Here is a 15835-nt window from a genome sequence, read left to right on the forward strand (position 1 = left end):
TATAGATATTTAAACACTTTCAAATGCTGGGATAAAGCTTGATTCTTTTTTATCAATTCACTATAGTATTTATAGAAAATAAAAAGACCATGAGTTTAACAGCAACCAACTGAAATCGAAAATATCTACTGTATAAATAACATGACATGAACCTTGTCCACGTCTACAGAAGGAAGAAAAGTTCCATCCTCTGTTCCGATATTGAAAGAATGTAGACAATGAAATAGAAACGAGTCTTGATTTTCTGCAATTCAAATGTTATAGTTTTGAAAGATATTGTCAACAATTAACAAGACAGGAATTATCAACATTTGAGGCCGGGATCTCCCCAACTCCCTTTTCTGTTTTTGGAATCGATTGAGATTGATTGTTTTGTTTTGGGTTTTTTCGGGGGGGGGGGGGTGTTAAAGTTATATATACTATATACAGGGAATAATTCGCCCCCGTTTAATTTTCAATCATTTCACCCTCGTTTTCAGCGGGCGAATTTAAGACTTGTTGATTTTCAATCTCTATAATATTAGATAACTTAAGTAATAACAACTGTGACTGGGCGAATTCGCGACATAGCGAAACTATTTGCAAGTGTAGAAGGACGGAAATTACACGGGACGAAAATAACCCTGTATACAGTATCTTGATCAAAATAAAAATATAAAAGAAAGTTTTATAAATAAAAGGTTTTTAAAAGTTTAATGGAAAATGCATCCAATCCCCCCCCCTCCCCCCCGATAAGACATTTTGCATCTTTGCGGTTTGAACAAGTGCATTTGAGTTTTACTTTTTTCCCTTTCTGCTTTAGGTTATTGGGGTGGGGTGTATACAATAATTGGTTATCTATTAAGTATGACAAATGCAAGCTAGTCAAATTGGTAAATAATGCACACTGTTGTAAATCTGCTAAAACAACGCTTTTGTATTGCAAGTCGACAACTTCGAAATAAAAAAAAACATCCCTTGATATACATACATCTTAAATATGATGAAACAAAACTGTCATGAATTCAAGTAATTAAAGATCAATTCAGTTAAATGAGTACAAATAAACAACACATATGCATATGCATGAAAATCATTGATAGTATATGTAAACCATACCTATTTTAAAAGAATTACAATCGGTGTTAAATATGAACGCAATTGATCACTTCATCCTAGAATTAATAAGATTCATGAATTTGTTTTCCAAAAATTCAAGGAGATGTGCATGTGAAATTTTAGAATCTTCAAGAACCTTGACAAACGCTTGTCAATAGATCTAAAATTGATGCACAATCTGCACGCTTGTACGCTTCTAAAACATATTTTTAAGTAATATCTTAACAAAACAAAAACTGATTATATGTAAATGCGAGTTCATAAACATTCAAAATACATGCAGCTTTCATACGGTTTTGTAAATATACTATGAGTAAAATAATGAAAATGAGAATGCATACCTGTTGTTAAGACGTAAGTAATATGCGTAAAGAACAAACACAAAGAACCATACACAAGGAGAAACTACAACTGTAAACGTTTTTAGTTTATCCTATTCAAAGGAGTATTCTCAATATTTTGAAATCAGTTTTGTTTCATAGATTCAAATTTGATTAGTGATTAGAAACATTAAATTCTAGTCTATGCTTACTGAGTATTGATTTAAAAACCAATAATCTATTCGTACTTATATACATCTATCTTGTTGGGGAATACATGTTTAATTTAGAATTATAACAACTTTTTAATTAGTGTGTTTATATCAGTTATCGGGTATACCCATCTTTCATTATTCTTCATACTTTAGGTAAATTTCATTAACGAGAAGTAATGAATATTACGTTTAATAAGGTCAGCCCAATATTTATCAAATTGTATTTAGAAATATATCGAACAATATATGTATTTTTTAAGCTACTTAGTATACGTATATATATGTACAAATATTCAATAAATGTGAACGTTTTCCTTAATAACACGAAAATAACCAAAAAATAAAATTGATATTCTATGTTTATTTTGCCTTAGAAACAAAACACTCGCCATTTTTGTGCACAGACTAAGGACTTACGCCTACCCATTAGCAGGCGTAGATTTAAACCCAAATTTAGTCCCGACTAAGTTTCCGCCTTTTTGTGAAACGCAACTTAGTCTGGTTTTGAGGTTTAGTCCCTGATTTAGTCCGGACTAAGCTTACGCCTGGACGTAGGCCCTTTTGAGAAACGGGCCCCTGGACAGGTTTGTTGATAAAAATATGTCTTTTCTACTTCTCAAAAGGTAAAAACTGTTCAAAGATTTTAAAATAACCACAATTATTATTTTGTAAGCATGTCTTTTTCGTGTTTATCATAGGAGTTGCTACAACCTAAATCTATTTTTATAAATGAGGCCCCTTGAGGGGTTATTTGACATGTATATGTCTATTCATTTAAAATGAACCCGAATTGGTAAACCATTTATAAATTATCGAGAAAGAAAGGATGTGTTTCATCTAGGGAATCGCTTTAACCTCGTTTTCCATGATGACCGTAGTGGGAAGAAGATCATGTAGTTTTCAGCACGTGTCAATTACTGTCAATCAAAGTCCACGTGGTACAAATAAACGATATAAAATTATTCCGGTTTGTACGACCCTTGAATTTCCGGAAACTCATAATTACGTTAATTAAGTATGTGAAAGGGATTTTCATGTATTTCAACTATTACAATAAACGTTATTTATTATTTCCTAACTATACAATAGGTAAATCTGAAGTTATTCACACATGTGTTTTCAGCTGTACTTTTTTTTTGAGGTATCATTAGAAAAGCGTGATATGAATGCTATACGTATTGCTCTGTTGGTTAGTTCTTCAGTTTCCTTATAAACAGAGCTGCTTTTTTTACACACGGGGAATCCTGAGAGATATCCTTCGAGGAATTATGCAAAAAAGTATTCAATACTACTTTTATAGGGTACGAAGTATAACACAAAACCGCTAATTTCACGGTACGGGTATTATCATTGTACAATGTAATCTACTAATAATTGACGATTTCTAAAAAAAAAATGTGAGGTCTTTGACACGATTTAGGCTCATATGTATTATCTAGAACACTTAACATGAGTATTTGGAAAATTTGTAGAATAAACATCTTATTGGAAATCCATATAAAAGACAAGATTGCTTGAAATGATCTAAATAATCAAATTGTGCTCAAGCAAGCCATTATTTAACAAAAAATGATTTTCATCAAAATTGAAATTAACGCTTTGAAACTGAACAAATTTGGTTTTTAAAAACAAAAGACGGCTCTTGTACAACTTAGCTTTAGTGTGAATAACATCAATATTTTCGTATGTTACAAACTACATGTAACGAGATTTCTTATTGCCTTGCCTGTCATGAAATGATTAATTTTAATTTTTATAACTTCTGAAAGCTTTAAAGGGACTTGGACACGATTTGAGATCAAAAATTTAATTTTCATTTTTTATGTATAAAATGTTTTACTGTTGCATTTTAAATGATTGGCCAAAATATTGAATGTTAAAGTCAAGTTCGAGCGAGGTACAGAGGTAAGAATTGATTGTTATGTAAACAAAGCTCGAGTCTTATAGTTGTTTACAAAAAATGTAAAGTAGAGAATTACCATTCTTAGACAAAATGACATGTAAAAAACAATTTAAACTAATTCAATATATTCATTTATACTATTATCAACAAAGAAAGATACATTTGATTGAAACTTACACCAATACAACGCATATGTAAAAAATGACAATATTCGAGCTTTGTTTACAAAACAAAGAATTATGAACTCTGTATCTTGCTTATAACTTGATATTTGACTTTCAAATTTTGACAGAGCATTATAAACTTCTATATTTATCAGTATAAACAGCGAAAATAGAAAAATAAAATTTGAAAATTTTAAGTCAAATCGTGTCCAAGTCCCTTTAATTTCGAGGGTAATTTCAAAATTTAACCTAACTAAAGATTAAAAACAGTTGAATGGTTACTTGATTGCATATAAGACACCGTAAACAAATAAATTTTCTTCAATTTACCGCGATGTTTGTTTAAATATCAGAAAATACAATATTACAGTTTTTAATTAATCTATCTTACATGTAAATAAGATGAAAATTCAAAAACTTTTCCAAGAATAATATTAGTAATTCAAATACAACTATCTCTAAGATTTTTCCCGTTAGAGGTAATTATATATCATAAAGCAATAATAAACGACAACAGACACAACATCTTCAAAGTAGTTTTACAAAATGCAACACAAGTCAATCTTATCATAAATTCCAAGTCATTACATATGTTTATTGAATACTGCATCCCCAGCAGTACTGGTCGGGATAATTGGATGCGTACTCCTTGTTCTCCAGTCCGTAAACAAAGAAGGTAAATTCCTTCCCTCGGCGCCTGCAGACACACTGTGTCACTGGCACCATACGAATCATGTGGTGTCGAAAGTAACAAAGAAACACTTAAAATTCTGGTAATTAACAAAAGCGTTCAAAGAGAGATGTATATACATAAGTATTACTAAAAGTATCAGTATTAGTAAAGAGTATTAGTAAGAGTCATTGGAAACATGTATCACTCCAAATTAATTTGAAAAACTCCCAGCTGCTTGAGGTCATTATATAAATTTATTGAATAGTGCATCCCCAGCAGCATTGGTCGGGATATTCGGGTCCGTACACCTTGTTCTCCAGTCCGTAAACAAAAAAGGTAAATTCCTTCCCTCGGCGCCTGCAGAAACACTGTGTCATTGGCACCATACGGATCATGTGGTGTCGAAAGTAACAAAGAAACACTTAAAATCCTTAAGCTTGTAATTATCAAAAGCATTCAAAGAGAGAAGTATATAAATAAGTATTACTAAAGAGTATCAGTATTACTAAAGATTACCAGTAAGAGTCCTCGGAAACATGACGTCATATACTATTCCCAATCAAATAAAAACATTAAAGAGGATTGTTTGAAAGAAAAGGTGTTGCAAGAAACAAATAATATACGAATGCTTAAAACTTTAAATCACAATAAAATAATTTAATATCGGGTTTGGTAGTAATTATGGGATCTTAAATACCTGCATGTGAATCCTCTTCGTTGGGAACTGGTGACGGTCCACAAAATTGTGGGCACTTCGTTTACTTCCGCTACCGGAAATTTAGCTACCGGATGTACCTTACAAGTTAAATCAGTCAATGTATTTAGTAATCAATCCATGAAGTTAATAATATTTTTTCATTCAAAGAAGTTTGAACAAACCTACCAGGGGCAACACTTCATTAAATCCAAGTGTTCCGGTGGACTCTGAGATCATATATACTGGTATAATACCCCTTTCTATAACATGCTCTGGTACAGTATAATATACACTTATAAGAATATTTCCAACACATTAAGAACAACACAACTTAGGTGTGAGCCAGACGAGCTTTGCGGGCAGCTGGCCTTCAATGATAGTACAAGAATGTAAGCTTCGTGCGCTGAGTGAAACTGGCTAGAATGACCTTTACTATTAACTCTGACCTTTCATACTGGCCTTCCTATGGCCCCGCTCTGTATTCCTACGCAAATCTATTCGAACACGTTATTATCATGCAACATTTTCCCGCTATTCTACGAAACGCGGGAAAACTATATTATTCACCCTAGAAACAGAACATACTGGTAGGTGTATCTATTAATACTGACCATAATACTTAATGCCTTCGACCCTATTGTTTAATTGATAGTTAACTTACCAGCTAATGATAAGTTTGATAAACCACTTTAGTCTGCATTCACCCTTACAAGCTGGACAGCGTACTTTGCCACTTCCACGACAATTTGAACATCTTAAACAAAATGAACATAGTTGCAAATTCTGCAATGTGTTTAAAATAGTTTTTTATATACTTATGCAAATACAAAGTGAAAACAATACTCACATGTTTCAGGCATTAAGATTAATTTCAAATCGATTGTATGCTAATTAAATAATTACTCTTTTGCAATTTAATTATTATTTTAATTAACATGCGTTTTAAAGATTCTCTCGTCTTCAGTTCTTTTTTTTTCATCTTAAAGATGTTAACTGCTCTTGTCGTACTTATTAAAGCTATACACGCTATAATTTGCGTCAATTTTGAATAAAGGGGAAAATGTATGTGTTTGATTACTAATAAAAGTTACCTTTATGCTGTTAATTATAATGCTCAATTCGATCACGTAACAAATATATCAAATATTAAACAATAAAAAATATTTATTTTCCTGCCAGGAAAGTAATGCCTCCTCGTGAATATCAATCTATCACGTGATATCGACAGCTAAATTTAGTCTATCATACCACAACTGGTGAAGGGTCAACATCTTCATAATTGTGATAGTTTCACAAAGGAAAGGATATTTTCAGTAAAGCATAAATTTGTCCGATATACAAGTACAAACAAAAGAAAAAAATACAAGCCTGTGAGTAGATATGAACACTTCCTTTAAAAAAATGACGTAGACCTGTGTTTTTCCCCTGTGTGCTATTTATAAATCCTATAAGTGTTAATGCAGAAGTAAGGGTATCGTGAATGACAAACGTATTTTACTCATTATACATGTATGTATTTCAAATTAACAACTGTTAAGCATATTAAAAATCAAGTTGGATATTTAATTAGGCGAACAATAACGACTACCTAGTTCTCCGCGGACATGCACAATGAGGTCGGGTTCGCTCTTCCTTCATCAATATTCATGAAAAGGTATATTTTCCTGGCAGGAAAATAAACAATTAAAAATCTATATCTTTGTAACGAGATGGAATTCACCATTGTAATTTACAGATTAAGGACAACTTTTATAAGTAGACAAACACATGCGTTTTCACTGTTATTCAAAATTGACGTAAATTATAGCGTGTATAGCTTTAATCAATTGAATTTCATAAATTCTCAGCTCTGGTATCAACATTTTTAACAGAGTCATTAAATTAACAGGTTCCGAAATCTTTTTTTCAAATATATCTAAACAAACGCATTTTACATATTATTTTAAATATAGTATTTTATTATCATTTTAACATTTTTATGGTATTTTATTATATCAAACTTATTCTTTTCATCTGCGACTGATTATTGTATACAGGATTATTTTCACCCTTTTCGTCCTTTTACAGTTGGAAACAGTTTTCCCCATCTGGATGTCGCGCAGACACAGTTGTGTCAAGATAGATAATTTGAGACATTGGATACGCCTAGTCTTAAAGATACCCATTGAAAGCAAGGACCAAAGGGGCAAAAATAAGAAAAGGCGAATATTATCCTGCACACAGTATAATGATTTTTTTTATAATTGCTGTCATTCTTACGAGACTTTTCCCCCAGGACAGCAGGGACAACTCTCTCTGCAGCTCTTACCATTGCGAGTCACGGTCCTTAAACCAATCCCATTATAACTGCTACAACTTACCTGTAGACAGATTAAATCACATATTACATTTAATCATACACTCTCAAAATAATTTAATCTAAGATAAATCTTATTACACATGGTCAACAAATGTAACAAACACATGGAAACAATTTACGATTTTATAATGATGACTTATAGTTTTTAGATTTCGATATTAGTGAATCCCAAATTGCAATCCCTGTCACAATAAATGATAAATAACTCTTTAATGTGAAATATATTTCCTGGTAAATTGCCAATTTGAATGAATATATAGATACCCTTCCACTGCCATTACATCGACCACATTTCATTTTCCCTTTTGCTTTACATTTAAAGCAAGGCTGAAATACAAATGTAATAAATTGTTACATATATATGGAATACTTTACATATTTTAACGTGAATTTCATTAACATCTAATATAAATGCCTGCTGAAAACAGACCATAACAAAGGCGGTGTGTGGTACTTCATGATGCTGGATTTCGTTCTTGAAAATCTCCTTAAACGTTGCAGGAATTTCCCAGGGACCAGGAGCAGGTCCATTCTGGGATCCGTCAACAAACTGGCCTAATTATATTGATAAAAAAATATTATGTTTGCTTTATTAAGGTCTTCCGTTTCCAACGGAAGACCTTATTGTTTTCGTACTGTTTTTTCTTCTTATTTTTTCCACAAATTTGTGCACGCGATTTCTCAGAAATTATTCGGCCTATTTTGACCATTTTTTCACAGATGATTGCCAGAGGTCATAATTCTAGATATCTTTTGAAATTTTGAAATCGGCACTTCCGGTACCGAGTTACGGCGGATTTTCAATTTTTTTACGACCTATTTTGTGCAGAGCTGATCTCAGAAACTATTAGAGATAAGAATACGAAATTTTCAGGATAGGTAGTCTACTTAACAACGAATAACTTGAAAATGATAAATATTTTATCATGCATTAAAGAATCAAAGTTGTTGAACACTACTTTTTCGGTTTAAAAAAAGTCATCATCAGGCACATGTTTGACGTCATTAGGGATTTTTATTCATTGTCTTCCAATTTCGGGTGGGGGAGGGTGTTAATTTTGAAATTGTATCCATATCACACGGTACCATTTAAAATAAAAAAAACAAATCGGACGGAAAAACCTACTCGTTACTCGTAACGAGGTCGTATCTAGTTATTATTATTTTTTCCCACAAATTTTTTGCACGAGATTTCTCGAAAACTATTCGACCGATTTCGACCATTTTTCGCTGAAGGTGAGACTTGATGTAAACTTCATACATTTTTGAGATTTTTTTCCTGTCAGCACTTCCGGTATCGATCCATCGGCCATTTTGTACCTTTTTACGACCTATTTTGTGCAGAGCTGATCTCAGAAACTATCAAAGATATGACTATGAAATTTTCAGGATAGGTAGTCTATAGTTTGAAATTGTGCACTATTATATTGTTTACGCCAGTGGCGCTATTTCTTGGAGCTCGCCTAGGCACGAAAATTGGGTACGAATTTTCATTCACAATTTTTCACACGTTTTGATCTGTATCTTTTTATCAGTGGATACCGTATTTTGTTAAGATATATAAAACAAAAGTGGTATATAATCAAAAGTTCTTTCCAACAAAATATAGAAAAAGGGACTGGCCCCTTATTTTAGGGGCCGAAACACTCTTTAACTCTATAAAGAATAACAGAAAAATGGTAAAAAGTTTGTAATGCGTTATAGAAGGAAAATTGTTGATCCTAACAATATCTATCAGAAAAAATCATCGCCACGCCCATTTATGACGTAATTAGGGATTTTTAGGGGCCGAAGTACTTAAACTTTGATGCAATATATCTAGAGAAAGAGACATAATTTGTTAAGCATTGTAGAAGAGAAAATATCTGCATTGATGATTCTAATCGATTCTACTAATCAAAAGACCATTGTCTGTCCCTAATAAGGACCTAGAGGGCTGGCCCCTATACTATTCAATCATTTGTATCTCAAAATTGATCAACAATTCTAGATAAGTGTAAGAACAAAAATATTAGTATTGGTGAGACCTTTCAAATGAACTCAAGAAAAAGGGGCTGGTCCCTTTTTGGGGGGGCCAAGACTCTCGTAAACTCTATTACATATAACTTAAAAACGATAAAGATTTTGTAATGCTTTATAGAAGCAAAATTGTTGATCGTAACAATCTCTATAAGAAAAAAACATTGCCACGCCCGTTTATTACGTAATTAGGGATTTTTAAGGGCCAAAGTACTTAAACTTTGACGCAATATATCTATAGAAGGAGACATATTTTGTTAGGCAATGTAGGCGAGCAAATGTCTATATTGATAATTCTAATCGATTCCACTGATCAAAACACCAATTTCTGTCCCCAATTAGGATGTAGAGGGCTGCCCCTAAAATATTCAATCATTTGTATCTAAAACATTAACAACAATTCTAGATAGGTGTATACTATACAGTTGTTTTGCACCAGTGGCGCTATTCCTTGGAGCTGCCTTAGGCACGAAAATGCGGTACATATTTTGAATCAAAATTTTCATACGTTTTGATCAGTATCTTTTTATCGGTTGATATTTTGTTAAGACATATAGAACAAAAGTAGAAGAGAATGAAAAGTTCTGTTGAACAAAATCAAGAAAAGCGGGCTGGCCTCTTTTATTTAGGGACCTAGAAAATCGAAAAGGCTATCACGTATAACTTCAAAACGATAAATAATTTGTTATGCATTATAGAATCAAAGTTGTTGATCGCTACAATCGCTACAATTTGAAGAAGTCATCGTCAGGCCCATGTTTGACGTAATTAAGAGGTTTTTATATATTATCTTCCGGGGGGGGGGGGGTGTTAATTTTGATATTATATCGATATTTCATGGTATCATTTAAATTAATAAAAAAAATCGGACAGACGACCTACTCGTTACTCGTAACGAGGTCGTATCTAGTTAAGGTCTTCCGTTTCCAACGGAAGACCTTATTGTTTTCGTACTGTTTCTTATTATTTTTGTGCACGAGACATCCCGTCTTGTAATCTATTCGAACGATTTTGACCATTTATTCACAGATGTTTGAGGGTGTTCTAAACTTGATCCATTTTTGTTTCGTAATCACTTCCGGTACCGAATTATCGGCCATTTTGTAATTTTTGACGACCCATTTTGTGCAGCTATAAACTCGGAAAACATCAGAGATATGACTATGAAATTGTCAGGATATGTAGACTATTATTTGAAGTTGTACAGCATGTAGTTGTTAAACGCCTGTTGCGCCATTTCTTGGAGCTCGCTTAGGCACGAAAATTGGGTACCAATTTTCATTCAAAATTTTCATACGTTTTGGTCTGTATCTTTTTATCAGTTGATTTTTTGTTAAAATATATATAACAAAAATAGTACATAATCAAAAGTTCTTTCCAACAAAATCAAGAAAAAGGGGCTGGCCCCTTTAATTAGGGACCAAGAGACTCGTAAAGTCTATAACGAATAACTTGAAAACGATAAAGATTTTGTAATGCGTTATAGAAGCAGAGTTGTTGATCGTAACAATATCTATCAGGTAAAATCATTGCCACCCCCATTTATTACGTAATTAGGGAGTTTTAGGGGCCAAAGTACTTAAATTTTGACGCAATATAACTGGAGAAGTAGACATATTTTGATAGACATCATGGAAGAGAAAATGTTTGAATTAATGATTTAAATCGATTCCCCGCATCAAAACAGGAATTTCTGTCCCCATTAAGGATCTAGAGGGCTGGCCCCTAAAATATTCATTCATTTGTATCTAAAAAATGATCAACAATTTTAGATGGGTGTAAGAACAAAAAATGTTAGTATTTTTAAGACCTTTTCAAAGAAATCAAGAAAAAGGGGGCTTGCCCCTTAAATTAGGGGCCAAGGCACTCGTAAACTCTATTACAAATAACTTAAAAAAGATAAAGATTTTGTAATGCATTATAAAAGCGAAGTTGTTGATCGTACCAATATCTAAGAGAAAAAATCATTGCCACGCCCCTTTATTACGTAATAAGGCACTTCTAGGGGCCAAAGTACTTAATCTTTGACACAATATATCTAGAGAAGCAGAAATATTTTGTTAGACATTATAGAAAAGAAAATGTATGAATTTATAATTCAAATCGATTCCACCTATCAAAACGCGAATTTCTGTGCCCATTAAGGATCTAGAGGGCTGGCCCCTAGAATATTCAATCATTTGTATCTAAAAATGATCAACAATTTTAGATGGGTGTAAGAACAAAAAATGTTAGTATTCTTAAGACCTTTTCAAGGAAATTAAGAAAAAGGGGCTGGCCCCATAAAAATATTATGGCCAAGGCACTATTAAAATCTATTACAAATAATTTAAAAAACGATAATGATTTTGTAAAGCATTATAGAAGCAAAGTTGTTGATCGTTACAATATCCATCAGAAAAGATCAATTGCACGCCCATTTGATACGTAATTAGCAGGGATGGAGTAATCATAATCAGTAATCGTAATCAGCTGTAATTGATTACAGGTTGCTGAGTTATCATGAGTAATCAGTAATCATCCATTTTTCTGATTACAAGTAATCGTAATTTAATCGATTACTCTGTGAAAAAGTCCTGTAAACATGATTATTTTTTTATTACTTTTATGATTACAATGGCAAAATTCAATAGGTTGAAATCATTATTCATTGGATCTTATATTTAGTGAATAAGGTTCAGTCTTAAAGTTGGCCAGTATTCCTTTATTGTCCTTGCGCATGTTTAAATTCATGTCCAGTCACGATACAATGAGTTTGCTATTCAACAGTCCTTGCTTTTGGGCGCATTTGAAAACATTTCAAATGCTGCGCTTATTTAATTGAGAAAATTATTTAAAAGGTCACTTTTAGTTTGACTTTATTTAGAGAAAGATGTCTGCTGTACAACATTTTGATTTTTCTGATGATCAACCATCATCGGGTATCGTGAAAGCCAATTGAAGGTACTGTTCTGCATAGATATCAGGGAATGCAAAAACTACTTCAAATAGTAAATAATGCAACAAATTACATTGATACCAGAATAAAGAGTCCTGTCAAAAAAATGCGCTTTTTTAAATGAAAGATTTAAACTATGAAAAAACTGAAAAACAAATAATGTAATCTAAAGTATTCACAAGTAATCATGATTTCAACGAGGAAAAGTAATCTAATGTAATGAGTACTTTTAAAATGGATATAATTACTTTTAAAACCCAAAGTTATTGTAATTTAATCGATTACTTTTGCAAGTTATCGACCCCATCCCTGATAACTAGGGACTTCTAGGGGCCAAAGTACTTAAACTTTGACGCAATAAATCTAGAAAATGAGACATATTTTGTTAAGCATTGCAGAAGAGAAAATGTCTGTATTTATGATTCTAATCTATTCCCTTAATCAAAGCACCAATGTCTGTCCCAATGAATGATCTACAGGGCAAGCCCCTAAAACATTCAATCATTTGTATCTAAAAAATGAACAACAATTTTAGATGGTTGTAAGAACAAAAATGTTAGTAATCGTGGGTCCTTTTGAATGAACTCAAGAAAAAGGGACTGGCTCCTTACTTTATGGGCCAAGAGACTCGTAAAGTCTCTTATACATACCTAAAAAAAGATCAAGATTTTGTAAAGCATTATAGAAACAAAGTTGTTGATCGTAACAATATCAGGTTGTAAAACTCATTGCCATACCCATTGATGACGCAATTAGGGATTTTTAGAGGACTAAAACCTTAAATCTTTAATGTGCTGTAAGCAACAAAAAGCAAAACACGGAAGACCTTTTCGTTACTCGAAACGAGATTGTATCTAGTTATTATTTTTTTCCCCAAATTTTGTGCAAAATAATAGACTCGACTGTTTGGTCTTTAATACCGATAAATCGGAAGAATACTGTCTTTTGTTTTATATATTTTAAACATCATTGGTTCTTGAAGATTACCAAATTGTTTTTATTTTTTCTCAGTTAAGCTTCGCTAATTTATAATCATCGAAAATTCCTTAAAAAATCCCGGAAATCATCTGGATTTTTTGGATTATACAATCTTGCACTTGCGCAATGCATTCATGCTAACAGGGTCTTTAGGGTCTTTAGTTTATGTTTCCGCAATATCATATTTGCATGAATAAACTCAGAGATGATAATACAAATACAGGTAATTTCATGGGAAATTTGCTATATATTCTGTTCATATATAATGTATTAACGATTTCTTATGAGAGATAGTATAACAAATATACATTTGAACTAAGTACATGCATGTACTTACTATTGTTATCGTGATGACAAAAAAATATTTGATTACATGCAAAAAAATTCACATTATATTTCCTAGGAGAGTGAAGATAGAATAAGTTTTATCGTAAAAATTAATAATGTCCTACTGACCCAGTTTTACGATCGAATGCGTTCCGTGTATTGTCTATTTAGCAAAGAAAATACGTTTACATTGGTGGAAATGTGTTGAATTCTTCCATTATATAGATTAACATTTTAGATGAAATGGATTTACAGTCTCATAAAAGGTTTTTATAAGGCAACTTCATTAATTTCCTCCAAAATCGTTCCGGAGCGATTTTGCAATTTTCTGCTACATACAGGTATAAGGGAGGCATTCTAACTGTGGTTAGGGCTTTCCCCGAGAAAGTTTGATTATTCAAATTAAGGAAAGTGTAGTGAAATAAAGCATTATTGTAGGCTTATAGCTTTGTTATGTAAATGTCAATAATACGGTGTGTCGAAGTACCTACAAATGTATTTCGTAAATGTCCAATATGCAATATCAACCAGTGCACGCACGGGTCAAAGTCTAGTTTACTTGGAAGAAGATTCACCATTAGGACTGACCATGGTTCTCTAACATGGCTCAAGAACTTCAAAGAGCCTGACGGTCAAATTCATCGTTGGATACAACAACTAAGCCAGTTCTACATGAAAATTGTCCACAGACCAGGAATAAATAGGCATGGCAATGCTGATGCAATGTCTAGGCTTACAGGAACAGATCCAGAAATCTGTAAGCAGTGTAAGATGCCAAAAGATTACAAGTATGACGGACCCGAAGAAGTTATTATTATATGCATGAAAGAGGGTGCAGATGATCAACAAATTCAATTTAGTGATAAAAGGCATCTCAGACAACGATGCTGAATTCGAAGGCCCTAACATGTCACCAAATAATGGAATGGAGACGATTCTAGGCCAATGAATTCAAGTATTTCATGAGAAACACCATTGAGAAGAGGAAGGTAGGTTAATAGACCTCAGGCAGCAAAGCAAAAGCCGGAACCTAAACTATGCATTAATTATGCCACGCTACGAAAAGAGCAAGTGGATGACAACATTTTAGGGAAAATGTTGAAATTAAAAGAAGAAGGGGCCGAAAAACCACAAAACCCCGACATCACTGCTGAAAGCTCAGAATTAAAGTTTTGGATTGCAAGATGGGAGATTCTGGAAATTAAAAATGGTGCTCTTTGCATTTTATGGGAAGACAAAACATGCAAATGGAGAATCAGTGCCCCTAAATCAGTTGAAAAACCATAATGTGGCATCTGCATGACTCAAAAATATCTGGTCATCTTGGTATTAAAAAACCATCGAAAAATCAAAACTATGTCCATTCTACTGGTAGGGAATGATACATGATGCCAAAGAATATGTACAGAAATGCGAAATATGTGAAGAACGCAAAAACCCCTCCCACAGAAAGCGCCACTTATTGAAGAAATACATTGTTGGGGGCCCGTTTGAAAGAATCGCAACAGATATTGCTGGACCTTTTCCCACGACAGACAGGAAGCATCGGTACATTTTATTAATCGGCAATTACTTCACAAATCTTAGAGAAGCCTACCCGATGGAAAACATGCTTGCGGAGACCGTAGCTGATATCCTATTTAGAGCTTGGGTAAAACGCTACATTAATATGGTTGCCCAAGTATGATACATTCCGATCAAGGACGACAATATGAAAGTGAGCTTTTCACAGAAGTATGCAAACTTTTACAGATAAACAAAACTAGGACAACACCGTTCCACCCACGATCTGATGGCATGATTGAACGAATGAATAAAACAATCCAAGACATACTGTCTAAATACATAAAAACAAATCAGCGAGACTGGGACCTTCATTTAGACTATATCACCATGGCATACAATGCGACATCCCCATGAAAGTACTGGAGTGACACCGCACAAAATGGTTTTTGGCATAGAAATGAAGTTGCTCTTAGATATTTTGTCTGAAAACATTACAGAAAAGTGCCAGTTTAGAACAGATTATGCGGAAAATTTGAAAATCAGGCTATGTGAAACACATGATTTTGCCCGTAAATGCCTACAAAAATCTTCTGAAAGACAAAAACAACAGTATGATCTAAATGAGAAAAATTATCAAG

The 15835-nt window shown here is 33.0% G+C and overlaps 1 pseudogene; it reads right to left on the minus strand.

Moving 5' to 3' along the window:
• Positions 1–4294: 4294 nt before the first annotated feature.
• On the minus strand, positions 4295–14295 carry LOC128182269 (protein SSUH2 homolog; annotated as a pseudogene).
• Positions 14296–15835: the final 1540 nt, after the last annotated feature.

The sequence above is a fragment of the Crassostrea angulata genome, chromosome 4 (assembly GCF_025612915.1).
Source record: "Crassostrea angulata isolate pt1a10 chromosome 4, ASM2561291v2, whole genome shotgun sequence".
Classification (NCBI taxonomy): Eukaryota; Metazoa; Mollusca; class Bivalvia; order Ostreida; family Ostreidae; genus Magallana; species Magallana angulata.